The following is a 26,273-nucleotide window of genomic DNA, read 5'->3' on the forward strand; positions in this document are numbered from 1 at the left end:
CCCTTAGATCCGTGTGTTTGATTATTAAACCCAGTGAATGGGATTCCCCAGGTGGGGTCATTCACATAGCCTGTAGGGGAAAGATCTTTTTGGGGAGCCTGGGAAACAGAGCGGGGAGTAATGATTAAAGAACCAGCTCTGGGCAGTGGACTTTCCCAAACCAGTTTCAAGTAACATAGAGAAAATAAACCCTAACTACTGGATAGAGAGGACTTATAGCCTCGGAGGTCAATCCAGACACACTGCCACCCAGAGGCAGAGCCACGAACTGTCTCTTCTGTAAATGCAAATAAAGGCAGTCTGGTAAACAAATACAACCTGCCTTAAAATCAGGACTGTGGTTTACAGCACGGAGGGACAGTGTATCGCAGGGAAATTCAACAATCTCCTAAATGCCTGGCAGGACTAAGGCGTGCCAAAAAGAAGAGTAGAAGATCTGAAGCACCTTCACTACTGCACATTTTTATCTTTTTTTCTTTTTAATTCTTTTTTCACCATTTCATAAAGAACCTATTATTATTTTTTTTCATCACCTGATTTTACCTTTGTAATTACTACATTTTTTTAGCCAGTATTATTGCTATCATTTTACCACTTTTTCAAGTGTCATTTTATTTTTTTTTTCGTTATTTTATTTTGGAATTAGTGTTCTACACTCTATTTTCATCGTTCCTTTAACATCAGTTCTCTCTATCTCACCTTTACCCTTAAGCCATAACTCTTCCTCACTTTTCCCCTTCTGTTGTCCTGTTTCTCTTACCCTATTCCTGCTTTAGATTTTCCCTATTCATTCTTTTTACCCACTGTCTAAATTTCACCCTACTTATATACCTAATTTCCAATCCCTTGCTCTAAATCCATACACACCTCTCTCTTCTCGTTCTTCACTACCCAATTTTTTTTCTCTGTCTGTCGTTTTGCTAGTGTTTGCTTGATTTTGAGTATATTTTTTTTTTATGCTTGTTTGGGAGATTGTTTTGTTTTTCATTTTTATTTTCCTGTTTTGCTTTTTCTTTCTCTGGTTATTTTTGTGCTTCTGTTTTCCCTTGCCTCGCCTGATATTAGTGGTTGATTGTAGTTTGCATTAATCTCCAGGGATCTGCTACTGGAATTCATTGGGATTATTTGTGGTTCTATTAGAGTTTTCTCCCCAAATAGCCTCTTCCCCACCTCTAATTCATTCTCTCACTTTTTTTTTTCTTCTTTCTTCTCTCCCTTTTCCCAATCTCATTTTGGCATTCCTTTTTGTTTTTTAATTTTTCTCTTTAATCTTTTTCTCTTTTTTCTTCTTTATCCCCTAATTCTCTTCGCTCAGTGGTCACCTTTATTTGGGGTTATTAATATCGTAAATACATTTGTTTTCGGTGCCTTGTATGTTGTGCCTTGTTGTGTTGTATTTTTGTGCCTTTAAATCAACGCATCAGAAAGAGAACTACATAACCAAACACCTGGAGAAGAGAGATCATGGTGAAAAAAGAACCAACCCACATATGAAAGAAAAACAGGCATCATCAGAAAAGGAAGTAAACGAAATGGGGGCAATGGAGGCAAGCACCCTGTCAAAGAAAGAAATCAGAGAAATGGCCATAAGGTGGATGAAAAGAATGGAAGACAAATTCAACAATATGTGTAGGAACCAAGAGGAAATGAAGAAAAACCAAGAAGAAATGAAAAATGACATCACTGCTATAAAGAACTCAATAGAAAGGATCAACAGTAGACTAGGAGAAGCAGAGGACCACATAAGCGAGCTAGAAGACAAGGTAGGAAAAAATACCCAAACAGAGCAGCTTCTAGAAAAAAAAATTAAAAAGCATGAGGACAGCCTAAGAGAACTCTGGGACAACACTAAACGAAACAACATCCAAATAACAGGGGTCCCAGAAGGAGAGGAAACTGAGCAAGGAATAGAAAACCTGTTTGAAAAAATAATAACGGAAAATTTCCCTGAGATAGGGAAGAAAAAACTCACACAAATCCAAGAAGCTCACAGAGTCCCAAACATAATGAACCCAAAAAGACCGACACCAAGGCACATAATAATTAAATTGGCAAACACCAACGACAAAGCAAGAATATTAAAAGCAGCCAGAGAGAGACAGAAAGTTACCTACAAAGGATCCTCCATCAGACTAGAGACCGATTTCTCAACAGAAACACATCAGGCAAGAAAGGAATGGAATGAAATATACAAAGTCACGCAAAGGAAGGGTCTGAATCCAAGAATACTGTACCCAGCGAGGCTATCAATCAAAATTGAGGGTCAAATCAGGAGCTTCACAGACAAAAACGGTCTACGGGAGTTTATTACAACCGAACCAGCAATGCAAGAAATGCTAAAGGGTCTGCTGTAAAAAGAAAAAATAGGAAACAAAGAAGGAACGCAACGGTAAAGATCAAAAATGGTGACTAACAAGTTTCTATCAATAATAACTTTAAATGTAAATGGATTAAATGCCCCAGTAAAAACGCATAGGGTAAATGAGTGGATAAGAAAACATGACCCATATATCCGCTGTCTACAGGAAACCCAACTCAGAAAAAAAGACGCACACAGACTGATGGTGAAGTAATGGAAAAAGGTTTTTTAGGCCAATGGAAGTGAAAAAAAAACCGGGGTAGCAATACTTATATCTAACAAATTAGATCTCAAAGTGAAGGACATAAAAAGAGATAAAGAAGGCCACTTCATAATACTAAACGGAGGAGTCCAACAAGAAGAAATAACTCTGGTAAATATATATGCACCCAATATAGGAACACCCAAATATGTAAGAAAACTTCTGGAGGAGATCAAGGGAGAGATTGACAGCAATACAATCATAGTAGGGGACCTTAACACCCCATTATCACCATTGGACAAATCCTCTAAACAAAAACTCAGCAAAGAAACATCAATCCTAAATGACTCACTAGATCAGATGGAATTAATTGACATCTTCAGAACATTTCACCCCAAAGCCACAGACTATACATTCTCCTCAACTGCACATTTGTCATCTTCAAAGATAGAGCATGTACTGGGTCACAGATAAAGTCTCTTCAAATTCAAGAAAATTGAAATCATATCCAGCATCTTCTCAGACCACAAACGCATAAAACTGGAAATCAACTACAACAAAAACAATCCAAGAAAATCAAACACATGGAGACTAAATAGCATGCTATTAAGCAACGACTGGGTTACCAGAGAGATCAAAGAAGAAATAAAAAACATCATGGCAACAAACAAAAATGAAAACACAACAATCCAAAACCTATGGGACACAGTGAAAGAACTCTTGATAGGGAAGTTCACAGCTCTACAAGCCTACTGCAAGAAACAAGAAACAATGAGAATAAATGACCTAACTCTACAACGCAAAGAGTTAGAAAGAGAGCAACAAAAAAAGCCCACTCTAAGCAGAAGGAAGGAAATAACAAAGATCAGAGCGGAGATAAACAACACAGAGACCAAAAAAAACAATACAAAAGATCAACAAAAACAAGATCTGGTTCTTTGAAAGGATAAACAAGATTGATACACCTCTAGCCAGGCTCACCAAGAAACAAAGAGAGAGGACCCAAGTAAACAAAATCAGGAATGAAATAGGAGAAATAACAACAGACCCCATAGAAATACAAAGGATTGTTAGAAAATACTATGAACTCTACTCCAACACACTAGACAACCTGGAGGAAATGGACATATTCCTAGAAACATACAACATTCCAAAACTTAATCAGGAAGAATCTAAAAATTTCAATGGGCCAATAACTATGGAGGAAATCGAAGCAGGAATCAAAAAGCTTCCAGCAAACAAAAGCCCGGGGCCAGACGGCTTCACAGGGGAGTTTTACCAAACATTGAAGGAAGAACTAAACCTATCCTCCTCAGACTATGTCAAAAGATCCAAGAGGAAGGAACACTTCCCAGCTCATTCTATGAAGCCAGCATCACCCTAACACCAAAACCAGATAAAGACAACACAATGAAAGAGAATTATAGGCCAATATCCCTCAAGAACATAGATCCTCAACAAAATCCTAGCAAGTCGGATCCAGCAGTACATCAAAAAGATCATACACCATGACTAAGTAGGATTTATCCCAGGGATGAAAGGATGGTACAATATCCGCAAATCAATAAATGTGATACATCACGTAAACAAATTGAAAGAAAAAAACCGTATAATCATATCAATTGATGCGGAAAAAGCATTTGACTAAATCCAACACTCTTTCTTGATAAAAACTCTCAGCAAGATAGGAATTGAGGGATCATACCTCAACATAATAAAAGCCATATATGACAAACCAATAGCCAACATCATAATCAATGGGCAAAAACTAAAATCATTCCCCTTAAAATCAGGAACAAGACAGGGATGCCCCCTCTCACCACTCCAGTTCAATACAGTACTGGAAGTACTAGCCATTGCGATCAGACAAGAAGAAATAAGAGGCATCCAGATTGGAAAAAAAGAAGTAAAACTGTCCTTATTTGCAGATGACATGATACTGTACATACAGAACCCAAAAGACTCCATCAAAAAATTATTAGACTTAATAAATGAATTCAGCAATGTAGCAGGATACAAAATTAATGCTAAGAAATCCATGGCATTTCTTTACACCAAAAGTGAACTTACCGAGAGTGAAACTACAAAAGCAATCCCATTTACCATTGAACCAAAAAAATTAAAATACCTAGGAATAAACTTAACTAAGGAGGTAAAAGACTTATATGCAAAAAACTACAGGACACTGAAAACAGAGGTAGAGGAAGACAGAAACAGATGGAAGAACACACCGTGTTCATGGATTGGTAGAATCAACATCATCAAAATGTCCATACTACCCAAAGGAATCTATAGATTCAATGCAATCCCCATTAAATTACCAATGGCATATTTCACAAATCTAGAACGAACGTTCCAAAAATTCATCTGGAATAAAAAAAAGATCCCGAATAGCTGCAGCAATCCCAATAAAGAAGAACAAAGTAGGTGGGATCTCAATACCAGATATCAAACTGTATTACAAAGCCACTGTTCTTAAAACAGCTTGGTACTGGCACAAGAACAGACATATAGGTCAATGGAATAGTATAGAGACCCCAGAAATCGACACAAACCACTATGCCCAATTAATATTCGACAAAGGAGGCAAGAGCATACAATGGAGTCAAGACAGTCTCTTCAATAAATGCTGTTGGGAAAATTAGACAGATACATGCAAAAAGATGAAACTAGACCACCAACTCACACCATACACATAATTAAACTCAAAATGGATAAAAACTTCAATGTAAGATGGGAAACCATAAAAATACTAGAGGAATCCACAGGCAGCGAAATTGCAAACATATGCCCAAGGAATTTCCTCTCTGATAATGCTCCAAGGGCAATGGAGACTAAAGAGGAAATAAACAAATTGGACTACATCAAAATAAAAAGCTTTTGCACACCAACGGAAACCATCAACAAAACAACAAGAAGACCCACTGTATGGGAGAACATATTTGCCAATGATACCACCGACAGGGGTTTAATTTCCAACATTTACAGGGGTCTCATGTAACTTAACAAAAGGAAGATAAACAATCCAATAAAAAAATGGGCAACGGACCTAGATAAACACTTTTCGAAAGAGGACATACAGAAGGCCGAAAGACATATGAAAACATGCTCAAAGTCACTAATTATAGGAGAGATACAAATCAAAACGACAACGCGTTATCATCTCACAACTGTCAGAATGGCTATCATCAAAAAATCAACAAACAACAAGTGTTGGAGAGGATGTGGAGAAAAAGGAACCCTTCTGCACTGCTGGTGGGAATACAGACTGGTGCAGCCACTGTGGAGAACAGTATGTAGCCACCTCAAAAAACTAAAAATGGAACTCCCATTTGACCCAGTGATCCCACTAGTAGGAATATATCCCAAGAAACCAGAAACACCAATCAGAAAGGATATATGCACCCCTATGTTCATAGCAGCACAATTCACCATAGCTAAGATTTGGAAACAGCCTAAGAGCCCATCAGCAGATGAGTGGATTAGAAAACTGTGGTACATATACACAATGGAATACTATGCTGCGGTAAAAAAGAAGGAACTCTTGCCTTTTGCAACAGCATGGGTGGAACTGGAGAGCATTATGCTAAGTGAAATAAGTCAGTCAGAGAAAGATAAATACCACATGATCTCACTCATTTGTGGATTATAGAGAACAACATAGACTGATGAAAAGGGACAGATCCAAAGACTGAGAAACAGCAATCAGGCTATCAATCCCCAGAAGGAAAGTAGGGGAGGGCGGGGGTAAGGTGAAGAGATCAACCGAAGGACTTGTATACATGTATATAAGCCAAACCAATGGACATGGACAACAGGGGGATGGGAGCATGAGTGTGCGGGGAGGTTGGGGAGGCTGGGGATAATGGGGGGGAAGAGGACACATTTGTAATACCTTACCTAATAAAAAAAAAACAAAAAGATATACAGTGCAACAGTGCTCAACGAGACATTCTGCGTGTCAGATAATTGATTACAGCACCATATATTTGTTGGTTATACGTACTGTTTTTGAATTGTTTTGCAACAGGAGTCAGTGCAACAACACTGCAAAAAGTTAATAGGTAAGAAAACTATCAACCTTTTATAAAAAATGCCGTCATTTATGTTTATTTTTGCAGCCTTGTGATGGAGAATCAAAAAAATAAAAAAGCAAGATTGAATGATAAGGGAAGTGGAAGTAGCAGTAGCCGACCCTTAAAAAGACATATGCACCGGGATGTACGGGATTGTCAACAGAAACAACAATTCATTGTGCATAGTGTTTAATGAAACAGTAGTAAGCAGAACGTGGAATGTAAAGAGACATTTTGAAACTAATCATTGTCAGTTCTTGAAAAAAAGTATTGATGAGAGGAAGGAATGCATTTCTAGGCAGCTACACCTCTATAAAAGTCAATCAAATTCCATCATTAAATTTGTAAGATGCTCTACAAATTTAATATCAGCAAGTTACTATATTGCTCTCTCCATAGCTCAGCATGGAAAAAACCCTCAGTGACAGAGAATTTAGTAAGGAAACATTTCTAAGAGGTGCACCAGCTCTATTTCACGATATGAAAAAAAAAAAGATGATGTTATTAAAAGAATTTCTAAGTTACCACTCAGTAGAAATACTATCAAAGGCAGAATAGCTCTCATAGCCAGTTAGCCTGGAGGCCAAATCACCCCCGGTATTGCCGACAACAATCAAGGCTTAACTACAACAAGACTGCGCACAAAGACCACTAGGGGGTGCACCAAGAAAAGATAAAAAAATGCGGAGACAAAGAAATAGGACGCAAATGTCAGAAATGGAAGATATAGAGCTCAAAACCACACTTTTAAGGTCTCTCAAGAACTGTCTAGAAGCTGCTGATAAACTTAGTAAGGCCCTCGAAAAGACTGGTGAGACCGCCGATAAATGTAGTGAGATCCTCAAGAAATCTAATGAGACCCTCGATGTTGTGATAAAGAACCAACTAGAAATTAAGCATACACTGACTGAAATAAAGAATACTATACAGACACCCAACAGCAGACCAGAGGAGCGCAAGAATCAAGTCAAAGATTCGAAATGCGAAGAAGCAAAGAACACCCAACTGGAAAAGCAAAAAGAAAAAAGAATCCGAAAATACGAAGATAGTGTAAGGAGCCTCTGGGACAGCTTCAAGCGTACCAACATCAGAATTATAGGGGTGCCAGAAGATGAGAGAGACCAAGATATTGAAAACCTATTTGAAGAAATAATGACAGAAAACTTCCCCCACCTGGTGAAAGAAATAGACTTACAGGTCCAGGAAGCGCAGAGAACCCCAAACAAAAGGAATCCAAAGGGGACCACACCAAGACACATCATAATTAAAATGCCAAGAGCAAAAGACAAAGAGAGAATCTTAAAAGCAGCAAGAGAAAGAAACTCAGTTACCTACAAGGGAATACCCATACGACTGTCAGCTCATTTCTCAACAGAAACTTTGCAGGCCAGAAGGGAGTGGCAAGAAATACTCAAAGTGATGAATACCAAGAACCTACAACCAAGATTACTTTATCCAGCAAAGCTATCATTCAGAACTGAAGGTCAGATAAAGAGCTTCACAGATAAGGAAAAGCTAAAGGAGTTCATCACCACCAAACCAGGATTATATGAAATGCTGAAAGGTATCCTTTAAGAAGAGGAAGAAGAAGAAAAAGGTAAAGATACAAATTATGAACAACAAACATGCATCTATCAACAAGTGAATCTAAGAATCAAGTGAATAAATAATCTGGTGATCATAATAGAATCAGGGACATAGAAAAAAAAATCATACACCTATGGGTGAGGACAGTAGGGGGTGGGGGTAAGGGCAGAGGGTGGGGTGGGAACTGGGTGGCAGGGAGCTATGGGGGGAAAATAGAGGAACAACTGTAATAATCTGAACAATAAAGATTTAATTTAAAAAAAAGGTAGAATAACAAATCTTGACAAAAACGTACAAAGTCAATAAAAAAAAGACTTAAATAGATGTAAATATTTTTTGATTTCTCTTGATGAAACTACTGATGTCACATCATATGCTCGGTTGGCCATTATTGCTAGATATTCTGATGGTCTCACTATGAGAGAAGAGTTGATGAAGTTAGAATAAGTGCCAATGAGTACATCAGGAAACCAAATATGTAAAGTTGTTATAAAAACATTCAGTGTCCTAAACATTGATATCTCTAAAATTGTGTCAGTCACGACAGACGGGGCACCAAAGATGGTGGGAAAAAAGTGGGATTCCTGAAATTGTTTATGGAAGCTATTAGACATCCACTTGCACCTTTTCATTGCATTATCCATCAGGAGGTGTTGTGTGCCAAATCGGGATTCTCTGAATTGAATGATTTAATGTCAGCTGTAACAAAAATTGTGAATTTTATAGCTTCTCGACCCCTTCACAAGCGAGAATTTTCTGTACTTTTACAGGAAGTTGATTCAACCTACAGTGGACTACTGATGTTCAATCGTGTGAGATGGCTAAGTCGAGGAAAACTACTTGAGCGATTTGTGGAGTGCTTTCAAGAAATTATGGTATTTATTGAGAATAAGGATCTGGCAAACTTTCCTCAGATCAATGATCATAAGTGGGTCAGCAATTTGATGTTTTTTACAGATCTCTCTGTTCATATGAATGAACTGAACTTAAAATTACAAGGTTTTGGCAAAAATATTGACGTTATGTTTGGATACATCAAATCTTTTGAAAGTAAACTTAAAATTTTCAAGCGAGATATTGAAACTAAAACTCGTATTTTCCTCAGATGAAAAAGTATTTCGAGAAGGCTACTACAAGTGTAATGGAGTCTATACTTATGTACCAGAATATAGTAAACACGTTCTTTGAACAGTTCAGCGAAAGATTCAACCAATTTAGAAGCCTAGAACAGACCATTAAAATAATTAAGTATCTGGATGTAGTTTACAGTACTTTGGAATTGAATAATTTCCAATGGATGCAAATTGATGATTTAGAGATGCAACTTGCAGATTTTCAAGGTAGCATTTGGACTCGTGTTTGTCGACTTAAGGTCGAAACTTGAAAATCTGGAACGAAATCGTTTGAAACATGAAGAGTGCAACTATGAAGAAGAAATTTTGAGTGCTTGGAACAGAGTTCCTGACACTTTTAGCAATATAAAAAATCTAGCGATGGCTTTGCTAACAATTTTTTCATCAACATATTTTTGTGAGACTTTGTTCTCAGCATTAAATAATATTAAAATGAACAAAAGGAACCGGCTAACATGATGTTAGTGGCGCTTGCTTGGCTTTGAAGTGCACCAAGTATGAACCTGCAATCGAAGAATTAGCAGACAAACTTCAGCACCAAAAAAGTCACTAATTTCTAGTTTTCGTACCATTTGATTATCATTGTTTGTTTTTTAATTTTTTATTTTTTATTTATTTATTTATTTATTTATTTATTTTAATTTATTGCTTAAAGTATTCCAAAGGGTATTACATATGTCTCCATTTTATTCCCCCGCCCTAGACAGTCCCCTAGCCTCCCCTATCCCCCAATGTCTTATGTCCACTGGTTATGCTTATATGCATGCATACAAGTCCTTTAGTTGATCTCTTACCCCCCTACCTCCTGCCCCCCAACCCTCCCCGGCCTTCCCGCTGCAGTTTGACAATCTGTTTGAGGCAGGCCTGCCTCTGTATCTATTATTGTTCAAAAGTTTATAATGGTCTCTATTATCCATGAATGAGTGAGATCATGTGGTATTTTTCCTTCATTGACTGGCTTATTTCACTTAGCATAATGCTCTCCAGTTCCATCCATGACGTTGCAAATGGTAATGATTATCATTGTTTTTATTATTATTTTTTCTTAAATGTACATTGTTTTTCTGTTTTTGTTCATTTTATACATATTTTTGGTTGATTTTTCTTTGTTAAATGGCATTTAAATATATAAAATAAATATCAAAAATATAAATCTTTTTTTATTATGGTTGCAAATATCAAAAAAATATATGAATATTTCTATATGTGACATGGCACCAGAGTTAAGTTAGGGTTTTTCAAAATTTTTGACACGCCAAGCTCAAAACATTCACCATCACTGCTCTAGGTCCTCAAGTGTTCCAGCAAATGTCTCATCTCACCCCTGGACTTTTAGCAAATCTACAAGCAGCTGCAGGAAGGAGCCATCCAGTAAATGATTTTAAAATATTGCCTTCTGGTGCTTTTGAATTCTCTCAAGGAACATCTTTTCCCAAGAAGGCTTCCGATCTTGCTTGACAAGCTCTCCAACATCATTCCCAAACCACTAACTCCTCAGACTTTCCTTTCTCTTCCATTTTAATTTGTACTACTTCAGTATTTTTAAAATGCTTCAACTGCAAATTAACTACAAATCATTGTAAATAATAATACTAAACAATTAGTAACAAATTCTCCATGTTTAAGTTCAATATTCATTAATTATACAGGGTATCCCCCCCAAAATGTATACACACTCTAACAGCCGATAGCTCAATTGTGAAAATGTTGTTTAATATACACTGCCTTTATAATTATTCAAGGTGTGTTTATATATTTTTGGGACACCCTATATTTATAGTTTAATTCATCTTTGGTCTCATTAACTGTTCCTGTAAAACTCATTCAAAAGGCAAAAAGAAACAACAGCAAGTGGAAAGAAAAATAATAACATGCACAAGAGTACATATCATATTAACTATATAATAAAAGCCATATATTCAAATTGTCCCCTTCACCGGGAGTTCAAGCAGGGGCGGGGCTGGCCAACCACCTGCAGCCCGTCCCCTGAGACCAGCCCCACCTGGCAGCAGGTGGCCAGGGAAAGGGAGGCCCCACCAGCAGGTAGCTACTAGGGAACCTACACATGCACTGGGCCTCTAGTTTATTAAAGATTCTAGATATTTTCCTATATACCTAAGATTAAGAATGAAAAGATAAGCAAAAATATCACTTTTGTTAACAGCAACAAGATAAACTTACCCTTTCATGCATTTCTGCCTGAAGCTGCTGTTCTAGTTCTCTCTTATATTCATTTAACTTTATTTCTAAAGTTCCTAATGTTGGATGCTGAGGGTAAGCACCTGAAAACTGATCATCAATATGTTGAAGCTTCTCAGCTATTAAAAAAACACAAACAGGGCAGAGGACTCAGGGTAGGTGAGCAAGAAGTCTGTTCAAAAGCAAAGAGTACAGGGATACGGACAGGGGGCATCTGCAATTTACTCTGAAACAATTCAAAAAATTGAGATAGATTACTGGATGAACAGAAAGTGATCAAGCAAACATAATACAAACTTACTGGTGAACTGTAAAACTTTCAACTTTTTTGAATGCTGGAAAATTTCCATCATAAAAGTCAGGGGAAAAGAAAGCAAAAGGTAGGTCAGAAAACAATGGCATCTTTTTCCAGTCTCCAAGTGCCAAAGAGTTCTTTTATGGTCTTTGGTGAAAGCTGAGTCACATGTTCAAAACACTGATCTTAAAATGAATCAGAGATTCTTAGTTTTAAGTCTTCCATTTTACAGAGGACACAGGTGCCCACACAGTGTAGGTGACTCCCAGAGGGCTTAGCAACTACACAACGGCATAACTGGGACAAAAGCCAGGTCTGCTATTTCTCTCATTCCAGTGCTCTCTGCAGCAGACCCGAAGCCCTCAAACCAAATGTGGATTAGAATCAAACATTAACAGAGTGCAAAACCCACACGAGAGTGCAATCTCAATCATGTAAACACCAGTGCCCACTAAAAAGTATGCACAGGAAAAAAAGACTGGCAGAATCAGATTAAGATATTTGAATTTATTGTCTAACAAGTTATTGCTTTTAATGAGTAAGGAGGAGCCAGGATTAATCACAGCATTTTAGCCACCTGTTTCCCTTCTGAGCATACACCTAAAGGCAGGATGGTACTGTATGTAGAAAGGCTGTCCCATGGAAAAGGATCTGGATCATGGACCAGAAAACTTGGACTCCAGTATCACTTTTCCTTCATCTGGTGACCTTGGTTTCCTCAACTATAACATGAAGTGACGGGCCACTGACTTCTCTAGTTTTCCGCAATGCAAATAGTCTAGGATCTTCTCACGTTAATGGCTATACGATAAAGTTAGATGAGTCACAGGGAAGAGCCTCCCAGTTGAGGGGTTGACCCAACAAACAAGAACATGGGCCTTTGCATCCACCTGGTGATCACAGAGGGAGGGGCAGCACTGAAGGTAGGACTGTGCTGACACAATGGGAAATGAGCACTCCACCTGCACACAGGTTAGGAACACACACAACATAGGAAAGCAGATCTTTTTCTTCATTCAAAAAGAAAATAGAAACCTGGAATCAGGAAAAAAGCCTGAAATTACCAAGAGAGTCTTTGCTAGGCAAAATTGCACTTGTCTGAGGGTCCATGTCACAAGTCTCTTTAGCCTGATGATATTCTGCCATTTCTTTTAAAAACTCCACGAGAAAACCTAAAAAACACAATGTACATAGTTTTGTCTCACAACTTTCATTCAACCATTACTCAGTCACTTTATAAATTTTGGACTTATAACATTATCCTGTTGTACGTTATATATCTCTTAAGAATAATTTCTGAAGGAAGTCCTTCCCAAGCATGATACAAAAATCTAGAAGTGATAAAGAGAAATATTTAATAACATAAAAATTAAGAACTTATATATGGCATGAAATAAAGTCAAAAGACAAATGACACACTGGAAGAAAATATTTGCTATAATGAGGAGAAAGCACACTAACTTTCATAATATTAAAGAGATCTAATAAATCAGTAAGACAATTTAATGTCGATAAACAAAATCCTAAGAAAATGCAAGTTAATACTAAAACAAAGGGGTCCTATTTTCCCAATAAGACTGCTAAGATTAAAACTCTGATCATACGTGAAGTGCTGGCAAGAAAGCGGGGAAGTCGGCAGGTTCAATCACTCAGGAGGAAAATTTGTTAGTGTTTGTGTATTCAAAAAGACATGTGTTCTTTAACCTAGTCTTTTCACCTCTAGGAATTCACACAGCTACACTTCCACAGGGAAACAAAGAGTGTACACTGCACACCGCTTCTAATGGCAAAACCCAAACAATAAAACAACAAAATCTCAATCAACAGGTGCTTAATTAACTATGCTCTTCATGATTAATTCATTTAAATATATAATACTAGAGGCCCGGTGCACAAAATTCATGCACGGGGTAGGGGGAAAGAGTGGGGTAAGGGAGTGGTGAGGGAGGATCCCTCAGCCTGGCCTGCACCCTCTCCAAATCAGGACCCCTCGGGGAATGTCCAACTGCCAGGAATGGGTCTAAACCGGCAGTCCAATATCCATCTCCCAATCTGGAACCGCTGGCTCCTATCCGCTCACCTGCCTGCCTGATTGCCCCAACTGCTCTCCCCTGCTGGCCTGATTGCCCCTAATTGCCTCTGCCTCAGCCCTCACCAACATGGCTTTGTCCAGAAGGATGTCTGGAAGACATCCAGTCTGATTAGCGTATTACCCTTATATTAGTAGTAGAGGCCCGGTGCACAAAAATTTGTGCACTCGGGGGGGGTGGGGGGGAAGAGGGGATGCCTCAGCCCGGCCTGTGCCCCCTCGCAGTCTGGGACCCCTCGGGAAATAACAACCTGCTGGCTTAGGCCTGCTCCCGGGTGGCAGAGGGCAGGCCCAATCCCTAGGTGCAGTCCCTGGTCCGGCTCAGAGCAGGGCCGATTGGGGGGTTGGGGCACCACCCCACGTCACACTCAAGGCAGGTCTGATGGGGAAGTTGCGGCGCCACCCCGTCACGCACAGAGCCGGGACAATCAGGGGGTTTGGGCGCTGCCCCCTGTCACGCACAGAGCAGGGCCCTAATCTGTGTGTGACAGGGTAGAGCCATAACCTCCCCATTGGCCCTGCCCTGAGTGTGACAGTGGCAGCGCCCCAACCCCCTGATGGGCCCTGCACTGTGTGTGACAGGGTGTGGCGCCCCAACCCCCACATGGGCCCTGCTCTGTGTGTGATGGGGTGGAGCCGCAACCTCCCCATCAGCCCTGCCCTGAGTGTGACAGGGGGCAGCACCCCAACCCCCCAATCGGCCCTACCCTGAGCGTTACTGAGGGTGGCATCACAACCCCCTGATCGGCCCTGCTCTGTGTATGATGGGGGGAGCTCCCCAACCCCCCAATCGGCCCTGCTCTGTGCATGACAGGGGGGAGCTACCTAACCCCCTGATGGGCCCTGCTCTGTGTGTGACAGGGTATGGAGCCCCAACCCCCCTGATGGGCCCTGCTCTGAGCGTGACAGGGGGCAGTGCCCCAACCCCCCAATCGGCCCTACCCTGAGCGTGACTGGAGGTGGCATTGCAACCTTCTGATCTGCCCTGCTCTGTGCATGACAGGGGGCGGCACCCCAACTCCCCTGTCTGCCCTGCTCTGAGCCCGACCAGGAGCTGCGGTGCAGGCATCTAGGGATTGGGCCTGCCCTCTGCCACCCGGGAGTGGGCCTAAGCCAGCAGGTCGTAATCTCCCGAGGGGTCCCAGACTGTGAGAGGACACAAGTGGGGCTGAGGGACACCCCCCACCCCCGCCAGTGCACAAATTTTTGTGCATCCGGCCTCTAGTAACTATGTAATTGACTAATGCTCAGGCAAACTTAAATACAGCATATTTAAGTTTCAAGTTTTTCAAATACTAACACTGTTCAAGATTTCTTAAAACTTCTGAATAAGAAACTTTTGGACAACTACAGCTAATAGAAAGAGAATTAAAACATAGGGACAACATAAAGAGTGCACCCTAATGTTAATTATGGATTTTAGGTGACAATGATGCCACCATGTAGGCTCATTGACTGTATAAATGTTGATCATGGGGAAGGCTGTGCATGAAGGAGGAGGAGACATACAGAAACTCTCCGTTCTGTTCAATTTTGCTATGAAGCTGCTCTAAAATATTAAGTCAATTTAAAAAATATATGGAAAGTTTGCTATATCTGCCTTTAAGATAAAATGTAACTAATATGTTCAAAGGCAATGGTGTAGGAATACAGTTAAAATAATTAAGAAGTGGTAAACATATGTTTTAATACTTGAGGATTAAAACAGGTTTCAAAAAAATTAATGTATTCTTTATTTCTCTTATCTAAAGAGCACATTTTAGAGATCTAGATTTACTGCCCTGTGTTGCCATCTTGAAATCCTGTGACCTTAAGCAAATTACCCACTTCTGCAGACTCTGGTTTCTCATGTGGGACACAGGTATACCTGCCTATTAAGAGGGTGCTCCTGCCCTGGCTGGCTTGGCTCAGTGAATAGAGCGTTGGCCTGGGGACTGACGGGTCCGGGTTCGATTCCAGTCAAGGGCACATGCCCAAGTTGTGGGCTCAATCCACAGTAGGGGGGCATGCGGGAAGCAGACAATCAATGATTCTCTCTCATCATTGATATTTCTCTCTCTCTCTCCCTCTTCCTTCCTCTCTGAAATCAATAAAATATGTTTTAAAAAGAAGAGGGAACTCCCTTCCACTGAAATGGTGGAGGACTTCCACTCAATACAGGGTGCATCAATTCGTGAATGACCTGCTTTCTCAGTTGTGTCTAGCTCAATGACAAAAAAGAAAAAAACAAAACAAAAAAAAACAAATGGGAACAAACTTTCAGGTTTGCTGCACTAGGAATACACAGATTTGCCACACAAATTAGAATCGTTTTATTAGAATCGTTTTATTTAGGCCTGCTCCCGGGTGGCAGAGGGCAGGCCCAATCCCTAGGTGCAGTCCCTGGTCCGGCTCAGAGCAGGGCTGATTTGGGAGTTGGGGCGCCGCCCCCTGTCATGCACAAAGCAGGGTGGATTGGGAGGTTGTGATGCCACCCTCAGTCATGCTCAGGGTAGGGCCGATTGGGGGTTTGGGGCACCGCCCCCCGTCACACTCAAGGCAGGTCTGATGGGGGAGTTGTTTTAGATCCATGGCCAAAAGTTAGTACTACTCTGCTGCACACTTTGTCTTACTCTATGAGATAAGCAGCCCATGGATTCTGGCCAGAGAAGCTGTTTTCACCTGCTTCCAAGTGAATTGCTGCTTAGTCAGAACACATGAAGACTCTAACTATCTTCCCTATGAGTCCATTTCAGCAGTCTTTGATTCAGATAGCATGTATAAGAGAAAATTCTGTTGCTTCCTCAACTCTCTGTGGATTGATGAAGAATATGAAAATAATATTGGAAGAAATATTGGGTGCTGGTTTCGATTCTGGTCAAGGGCACATGTCCAGGTTGCAGGACACCACCTCCAGTTGAGGGTGTGCAGGAGGCAGCTGATCAATGATTCTCTCTCATCATTCATTTTTCTATCTCTCTCTCCCTCTCCCTTCCTCTCTGAAATCAATAAAAATATATTTTTAAAAATGCACTTCCATATATATTATTTACATCTCAAGGCACTGTGAAATACAGTATTTTTCCCACATTTTATAAATATGAAAACTTAGGTTCAAAGTGGGTAATTTTCTTCAAGGTTATAATGTGTTAGTTTTCCTTTGAGTTTTAAGAAAACCTCTAAATTAACTGAACTACTGAATATTGTCCTAATCTACTTTGCATATAATCTGGAAACATATTAATTGAGCAGAGCTCAAGACTATGTTGCCTATATCCACGCAACGTATTCATATCAATACTATAAAAGCAGGAAACAAATAGAGTTGCTATACCTCTATCTTCTACCCTACACCTGAAAAGAACAAGAGTATATAACTACAAGTTCAGAACAGTACTTACACATCAAAAATCCTATAGTACAAAAGACATTTATACTGAGAAGAATACACATGCTCTGCCAAAGAGCCTTAAAAAAATGCTTTGCCCTAACCCAGTGGTCAGCAAACTCATTAGTCAACAGAGCCAAATATCAACAGTACAACGATTGAAGTTTCTTTTGAGAGCCAAACTTTTTAAACTTAAACTATATAGGTAGGTACATTGTTAGTAACGTAACTAGGGGCCCGGTGCACGAAATTCGTGATCTGGGTGTGTGTGTGGGGGGAGAGTGTCCCTCAGCCCAGCCAGCTCCCTCTCACATACTGGGAGCCCTCAGGCGTTGACCCCCATCACCCTCCGATCGCCTGATCGGTCCCTTGCCCAGGCCTGACGCCTCTGCCAGAGGTGTCAGGCTTGGACAGGGGACCCCTATTGCCCCCCAATAACTGGCTCTGGCCCCCGCCCAGGCCTGAGGCCTCTGGCCCAGGAATCATGCCTGGACAGGGGACCCCCACCTCCCTCTGATCGCTTGCTCCAACCCCCGCCCAGGCCTGACGCCTCAGCCAGAGGAGTTGACCCTCATCACCCTCTGATCACAAATCACCGGATCGGCCCCTTGACCAAGCCTGAGGCCTCCGGCAGAGGTGTCAGGCCTGGGAAGGGGAACCCCAGCTCCCCACGGTTGCAGGCTCCGCCCCTGCCCAGGCCTAACGCCTCTGGCCTAGGCGTCCGTCCCGGGCAGCGGGGACCTGCAGTGGCAGCGGGGGGCGCCGTGATCGTGGGCTTCGCATTAGGCCCAGGCAAGGGACCCCTAGTTCCCGGGACTACCAGCTTTGACCGTGCCCAGCTCCCATTGCTGGCTCCACCCCTACTTCCTGCTATCACTGGCCAGGGCGGCAAAGGCGCCTGATTCTCCGATCATGGCTGGGGGGCAGGCCAAAGGCGGCCCCAGGGCCGCCTTTGGCCTGCCCCCCAGTTCTTAGCTTCCCCCTGGGTTTCCGACCACTGTCAGTGGCAGGGGGCTTCTTCCTGCTTTCCCTTTCGCCTCCCTGCATTGTGCCTACATATGCAAGTTAGCCGCCATCTTGTTGGCAGTTAACGGCCAATCTTTCTTGGCAGTTAATTTGCATATGGCCCTGATTAGCCAATAAAAACGGTATCGCCGTATGCCAATTACCATTGTTCTCTTTTATTAGTGTAGATTAGGATACTCCTAAGGCTTAGGAAGAGCCACACTCAAGGGGCCAAAGAGCAGCATGTGGCTCGCGAGCCACAGTTTGGCGACCACGGCCCTAACCGGTTTGGCTCAGTGGATAGAGCATCAGCCTGAGAACTGAAAGGTCCCAGGTTCGATTCTGGTCAAGGGCATGTACCTGGGTAGGGGGTGTGCGGAAGGCAGCTGGTCGATGTTTCTCTCTTATCGATGTTTCTGACTCTCTACCCTTCTTCCTTCCTCTCTTTAAAAAATCAATAAAATGTATTTTTTAAAAAATGCTTATGGCCTTTTATTTTCCAGGACTAAAGGCCTGATGCAAGAAATTAGTGCATAGGTAGGGTCCCTAGGCCTGGCTGGCAATCACGGCTGATCAGGTTCCCTGCTTTCCTGCTCCCTCATGCACCACCACCACGCGGTTCCCCCCTCCCCTGTTCCTGCTTCCCCCTTTCCTTGCTCCCTCAGTACCCCGCCAACACCAGCTCGCTGCCTGCAATTTTCTGTGCGACCCCCCGATGGTCAGCGCACATCATAGCGAGCAATCGAATTCCCGGTCTCCTGGGCTAACCTCCAAGGAAACACTTTGCATATTAGCCTTTTCTATATAGATAAAGTCATACAAGAATGTAAGAATGCCACGTAACCTAGGCAAAAATGAGAAATGCAACTGAAGGATGCACAGACCTGGTTATAACCTATTCAGCATTTATATTTCAGATATACTTCTGAAATATATGTAGTAATGAAAACACATTTAAACCAATTCTATTCCTGATGTTACTTTACATGTAAAGTGTATTAGTAAATTATTCTCTGCCAAGATTAAACATTCACCAGGGACTGCTACATAAATTACCCATACATCCAATCATGGGACACTTAAATGGAGGGTTTCAAGGAACTTTTCGGGTCACAGGAAAATGCTCACTATACAACAGTGAACTAAGAATACACACACACACCACTGTGCCAATAATAGCTGAATCAGAAAAGACTCTCTTCCTCTATGTTTTTATGGGTTTTTCAGATAGGTATAAAGTGTTCTGTTTTGTTTTTTAAGTTACGAAAACAATGGGGGGAGAAGGAAAAACTCAGTATTTCCCCTGATAAGTGTAAAATACACGTCTAACTGTATATAGTAATGAAAACACATTTGAGGTAACCCTACTCCTTGCTGTTAATTCATACTATACGTATGTGCTGCCCAAGTGAAACCTTCAGAGCTTTCATTATATTTTAAAGAAAAAAGCTGTCATTCTCCAGACTATTGTACTGTAAGCAGCACACAATGCTTATTATATTGTCTCAATATCCTTCATCCAAACATGACTATTACAAAACCACGTATTAATTCAAGAACCTACAAACCAGTTTCACAAAACTTGCCTTGTTGCTAAAATGTTTTCATTTTATACAGCTACTCGCTCCTACCTGAATGTCAGTCAATAAATCTATTTGAATATGAAGACCGGGCAAACTCTCAACCGTTTGAGAATGCTTTCCAGGATAACGAGTTCTACAAAACATAAAAGCGTCACTCCCCAATACCACCTGCATATCATATTATTTTTAAAACCAAGACCCAGTGGGTTTAAATGCGGACTCCCTGTCACCGCTTCCACTTGTAAAAGTTACAGAACAGATATGCCTCAAGCCGACACCTTGAGGGAGTCCAGGATACCTCGGCGCTTGAAGGTCTGGGACAGCTTTGTGCGTAGTTCGTCTTGACTCAACACGTCATATTTGGGGGGCACGGTGAGCTGGAAGAGAAGATGCCAACGGTTACCAGGCAGGCAGAGGGCACGGGAATTTCTGAAGACGGAACAGTGGCTGACCTGCGGGAAAGCGGGAAAGCACGAAAGCCCAGCGGGGACGGCGCTTGCAGGACAACAAGCAAGAAGGTTCGCCTCCTCACCCGCGCACCGGGTTGGTGCTTTAACGGAAACAAACAAGATGCTACATCTCCTCACGTGTGCTCCCGGTACTTTTTCCTCACCTGTCCTCAGAGCCCAACCGCGGGCCGGGAATCAAGAGGAACGGGTATACCTCAAGGCTCTCCCGCCCACTCGAACTAGGAAATGGCGGATAAACACATTTCCTCCCCTCGGCTTGCCACAGTGAGCGGGTTGTGTACCGGGCGCGACTCTCACCAGCGGCTGGAGAGTAGAGATACGGAGCGAGGCTGTGAAACCCGCGGCCCTGGAAGTGGAGGCACCTCGCGGCGGGTGGGGGCCTCACAGCCGATCCCGCCCTCTCCCCGAGACCCAGCCAGCCCAGCACGGGAATCCGGGAATCCAGGAATCCCGGAACCCAGAGCTTTACAGCCAAGTCAATGCCAACAACCGCCGGAAGCTCCGCCCACTTCTCGCGAGAGCTTGGCCTCCGAGTCCCGCGAGGACCTCTGGGCTAGAGCTGGGATTGGAGGAGAAGCCATGTGCTCTGCACCACATCCGGGGCCTGCGGGATCTGGGTGTTAACCCTGTGTCTTCCTCCTGTTGGGCCTAGGGCGCTGGACCCAACCTGGCTATCCCCTGGCCAGCTGGTCCCATCACAGCCCAGGCATTGCACCCAGCGAGCTCCGCCAGCTCGGGCTTTGCTTATTTTGCCTTTCATTAAGTCACGCAGTAACCGCGGCACTGTTGCCTTTTGGGACCCGAAAACCCTTTGTAGGGAGCTCCGTCTTGTGCACCGCCGGGTGATTAGCAGCATCCCTGGCCTCTCTGCCCACTAAATGCAGCGCCTCTTACCAGTTCTGACCTTACTGAATGTCTCAGACATTGCCTGATGTTCTTGGAGAGGCAAAAGTCACTGGTTGAAAATCAGTGAGCTAAACTTTAAGTATCTACCTTTTTATCGTTTTTTGGTTTTTGGTTTTCTTTGTACCTCTCCCAAGGAGTAAGGACATATTTTCCATTGATTTTAGAGACTGGAAGGAAGGGGGGGTGGCAGGGGGGGGGGAGTCAGAAAAACACCAATGTAAAAGAGACATCTATAGGTTGCCTCCTGCAGCACCCCCATTCCACTCCACTGTGGGCTTGGGCTTGCAACCCAGGTATGTGCCCTTGGCCAGGAATCCAATAGGTGACTCTGCTGCTCAGGTTGATGCTCTAACCACCGAGCAACACAGGCCATGGCAAGTACCCACTCTTGTGCATACCGAGGAAGATAAAGGTAAGCTGGCTTACCAAGATGCTGTGGGTGAAAGGGGCCACATGGTAACCTGACAAGCTCAGGGAAGGCCTGTATGATGGTCTTGCAAACTCAAAGACCTGAAGTAACCACAAAGGACGATCGGAAATTAAACTTTAACCAAAAGCAGTAATAGTGGGTAGTTACATTCTAGGACAGTATCTTCACTGAGCCTATCTGTCTTTTTGCATCTATAATAACACTAGAGGCCTGGTGCATGAATTTGTGCACATTGAAAGGAAATTAATTAGAAGAAATATTTTAATATCCCTGTTCACCCTTTCTCAATAATAGAAGTGTCAACCAAATTCATGATCGACAATGACAGATTGAAATGCATGTGATTGCTGCCAATGAGAGCTTTATATGTATCACCCATGTGCGAGTCAACTTAGCCTTTTATAGATATAAAACAAACTTGTTAATTAGAGCTGCTTTCTGATTTAGCTAAACTTTTTCCAGCCCAGTGAAGCACTCCAACTTCTTTTCAGGTAATTGTCAGCAACACAGCAGTAAATATCAACACAAAGAAGCACATTATTATTGTAGATCACGCAGGGAGAACAAAGGGTAAAATATTTAATTTGCAGCAGTGTTTGACTATATTTTGTGCAGTGAAAAAACCTGAAGTCATTTTTAAGGTCCACCATTTCTTTTCTTTATTTCTTTTTGAGCTGGGGAAGGGGGGTGGAGGGGGGGGTGGGGGCCCACCATTTCTCAATTCTTTTCAGTTGGGTCGAGTTTCTAAACTTTCTAAATCTTCATTTTCTGTTTAATGAAAAGAAAATAGGATTCAACCAAGTCTCCGATCTACCTACTCCACGACTTGTGTGAGGATCAAATGAGATGAGGCACAGGAAAATACTTCACAGACATTTGGTTAACTGTGAATGTTTCTACCTGGCTATAAAGCAACTTGTGTTCCTGGGCTGAAGAAACTTCTAGGAGGCTAGTCGCTAGGGAGAGGAAGCTGGGCATTGCGACATAACGTATTACCCTGACGGCAGGACACTTAGCATATTAGTCTTTTATATAGATAGACTAGTAGCCCGGTGCACAAAAATTTGTGCACTCGGGGGTGAGGGTGAGGGGTGGGGTCAGACCCCTCAGCCCGACCTGCGCCTTCTGTCATGTTCCTGGACCCCAGCCACTCCTGGCCTAGGCACAGGCCTACAGGCTTGGGGCGGCCTGGCTCCCGAGGCCCCATTGTATCAAGAGAACAAAGTCGGCATTAGTTACTGCTCTCACTGAAACCAGTACACTGCATCTGTGCGTACAACTGCCTTGTTCATGTGCCTGCTTCGCCCTACTGAATTACTAACATCTTGAGGACATTGCTCTGTCTTATCCTGCTTCAACTTCAGTGCCTGGCCTGGTGCCAGGGACCTGAGAGGGTTTGCTGAGTGAGTGAGTGAGTGAGTGAATAATGGGTGAGTGAATGAGTGAATGAATGAGCGAGTAAGTGAATGAGCAAGCAGCTACGAGGCGGGAACTTCTGCCGCATTGCCATGACAATGCGGCAGAAGTTCCCGCCCCGCTCCCAGCTGCCTGCTGCAAACCCAGGGAAGTTCCCGCCCTGCTCCCAGCCACCTGGTGCCCCTCTCCTGGCTGCATAGTTCTCGCCCCTCTCCCGGCTGCCTGATGCAAACCCTGGGAAGTTCCCGCCCTGCTCCCAGCGGCCGCAAACCCCTCTCCCAGCTGCATAGTTCATGCAGGGCAAAGGCGGCCCAGGTTCTCCACCTTTGCCCTGCCACCCGGCTCTTGCCTGCTGCCTGGGTTTCCGATCACTGTCAGCGTCAGGCAGCTTCCTCTGTCCTTCCCCTTTCGCCTCCCATCATTGTGCCTATGTATGCAAATTAACCGCCATCTTTGTTGGCAGTTAATTTGCATCTCGCCCTGATTAGCCAATGGGAAGCATAGCGGAGGTACTGTTCATTACCCTTTTGTCTTTTATTAGCTAGGATACCCTTGAAATATCTGGGTAACTTGTAACTTCCCTTTTTCTGGGCCCCTTGTGGCACAACCTAATGTGCGTGGGCTCCCAGACAGTTACCACTAATTCCTTCATTGTTCTCATGTTAATTGTTGACTGTTGGCTATCCTACACCCTTCTAAGTATGTGTCTATCATTTTATTTTTTATCCAGTCCCACAGGTTCTCTCCCTCACCCCCAAGACCCCTTTGGTTTCTCCCGCCTCTCTAATCTATCACCAATGAATTTCTTGTAACCTACCTATGTCTCCTCCTTTGGTTGTAATGTATAAAAATAGACGAAAACCCACCACTCTCCAGAGCACTTTCCCAATCCATTGAGGTACTGCTTCCAGGCACTTGTCGACAGTTTGCTCAAATAGACACAAAATTCTTTACAGGTTTGAATGTTTCTTATGTTAACACGGTAATAAAACCATAGCCAGAGAATGGTATAAGAACTAAGATGCACTGAAGCCTTGCGGGTGTTGTTCAGTGGTTAGAGAATTGCAGCATACCCAAGGGTCCTGGGTTCAATTCCCAGTCAGAGGTACCTGCTTTGGTTGCAGTTTGCTCCTCTACTCCCCTAATCCCCAGATTGGGATAATGTGGGAGGCAACCAGTTGGTGTCTCTCTCTCTGCCCTCACTCCCTCCTTTCTACTCTCAGAATCTTTCTCAGCACCAGGTCCTGGGAGTCACTACCAGTTGATTAGAACTGGCTCAGGAAAGGAAACCCATTTGCCATTCCTAGTCCACTCCCTTTTCCATTATGCAGCATATCCTCTTTACAGATGAGATGAAAAACAAAATAAAACAGTTTAAACATCCCCAGTTCCTTCACTAGCTTTTGTGCAGAATATTCCCTAGGCTAGATCCCACCCTTCTCCCAACACACAGTTCAGTTATTGATTCTTTTAAAATGTGATTCCCAGAACTGAGTATGGTCCCCAGGATGATATTATTTGTGAAGAGGACATTGTCTTCTCTTAATGCAACTTAGAATTGCATTAGCTTTTTGGGACCACTGTTTCAGACTGCTGCCTCTTGTTGAGCTTGCAATAAACGAAAATGTGTTTTTGTAGATGCACTGGTCTTAAACTAGGTTATCCTGTTGTGCAGGTTTTTTTTTTTAAAGCCCTAGTACGAGACTTTATTTTGCATCCTATTAAATTCTACTTTGTTAATTTCCCACCTAATTCTGCTAGTAGGGGAGATATTTTTGAATCTTGACTTTTGCCATATAATAAATTTGTGGTCTTTAGCATGTTATCTTTGTTTTTATCTGTTTGTTTATATTTTTACTAGTGGCCCGGTGCATGAAATTCATGCACGGGGGACAGTGTGTTCCTCAGCCTGGCCTGCACCCTCTCCAATTTGGGACCCCTCGAAGGATGTCCTACTGCCAGTTTACAGCAGTCACACATCCTTCTCACAATCTGGGACTGCTGGCTCCTAACCGCTCACCTGCCTGCCTGCCTGCCTCGTTGCCTCTAATCACTCTGCCTGCCGGCCTGCTCGACCCCAACTGACCTCCCCTCGCCCCCCGCTGCTGGCCTGCTTGCACCCACATGACCCCCATGAGCCTGATCACCACAAACTTCCCCCCCTGCTGGCCTGCTTGTCCCTCCTTCCCTTCCCACTGGCCTGCTCATCCCCAACTGTCCCCTGCTGGCCTGCTCACTCCAAACTGCCCCCCACCCCCGCTATCCTGATCACCTCCAACTGACCCCCTCTGACGGCCTGCTTGCCCCCACATGGCCCCCCTGCTGATCTGCTTACCCCCAACAGCCCCGCCCCCCACCAGCCTGATCACTCACAACTGCCCTCCCCTCTTGGCCTCTAACCGCCTCTACCTTGGCCCCATCACCATGGCTTTGTCCAGAAGAACATCTGGAAGGTCTCCTGGAAGGTCTCCCAGTCTAATTAGCATATTGCTCTTTTCTTAGTATAGATATATTTGTCTGTAGATATGATTATGATTGCAGATATGAGTAGGATCAGGTAAGGTTTTATAGAATGGGCCTTTTATTACAGATGGTTTGCCAGGTATGCATTTTTTTCTAAAGAAGTAAAAATTACTTTAGAAAATGTTTCAGGAAGACTTTGAGAAATTTACAGTATCTGCTTTTCTTCCAAGAAAGTTGTCACTTTTATGCCAGAGTGAGAATTATTTGTATGCTTTGTATGTCAGCATTGGGCCACTGTGAGTGGGGGTTCACTTAGCTTGACTTGAGAGTAATTGTCTTGCTCACTGGCTGGGAAGGAGGGTGTGTGGCAGAGGAGATAAATACTGGGTTCTGGATTACTCATAGATTGCTGATTTCCTGATTGATTGTGCAAGCCCCTCCTTTTATTCATGTCCACCTTCTGTTGACAGACATCTACCCTGGGAGAGAAATTAGATGAAACTCTCTTTCTTGTCATTGTAAAAAGCATTTGATTTCCTAAGGTGTGATAAGGCCACCCAGCCATCCTCAGTCAAGGTACACATTTTCATGGAGGATGTTCCCACTCTTGAATAAAGTAAAACAATTATTTTTTCTTTTAATTTAAACTTTCTTCTATAACTGTTTTCTTGCTACTTAAAAGCTAGTTGTTGT

General features: G+C 42.8%; 1 pseudogene across 1 annotated transcript in view; it reads right to left on the reverse strand.

Moving 5' to 3' along the window:
• Positions 1-26,273, reverse strand: part of LOC308512410 (centriole and centriolar satellite protein OFD1-like) — a 160,431-nt pseudogene that overhangs the window by 39,793 nt on the left and 94,365 nt on the right. Inside the window, exons 2-4 of the transcript in view lie at positions 12,916-13,023; positions 11,539-11,675; positions 10,751-10,913 (exon numbers count right to left, since the gene is read on the reverse strand). The product of the transcript in view is annotated as a centriole and centriolar satellite protein OFD1-like (transcript). The remainder of the gene's footprint in view (positions 1-10,750; positions 10,914-11,538; positions 11,676-12,915; positions 13,024-26,273) is intronic.

This window comes from Myotis nattereri (assembly GCF_964212035.1).
Source record: "Myotis nattereri genome assembly, chromosome: Y".
In the NCBI taxonomy this organism is placed as follows: domain Eukaryota; kingdom Metazoa; phylum Chordata; class Mammalia; order Chiroptera; family Vespertilionidae; genus Myotis; species Myotis nattereri.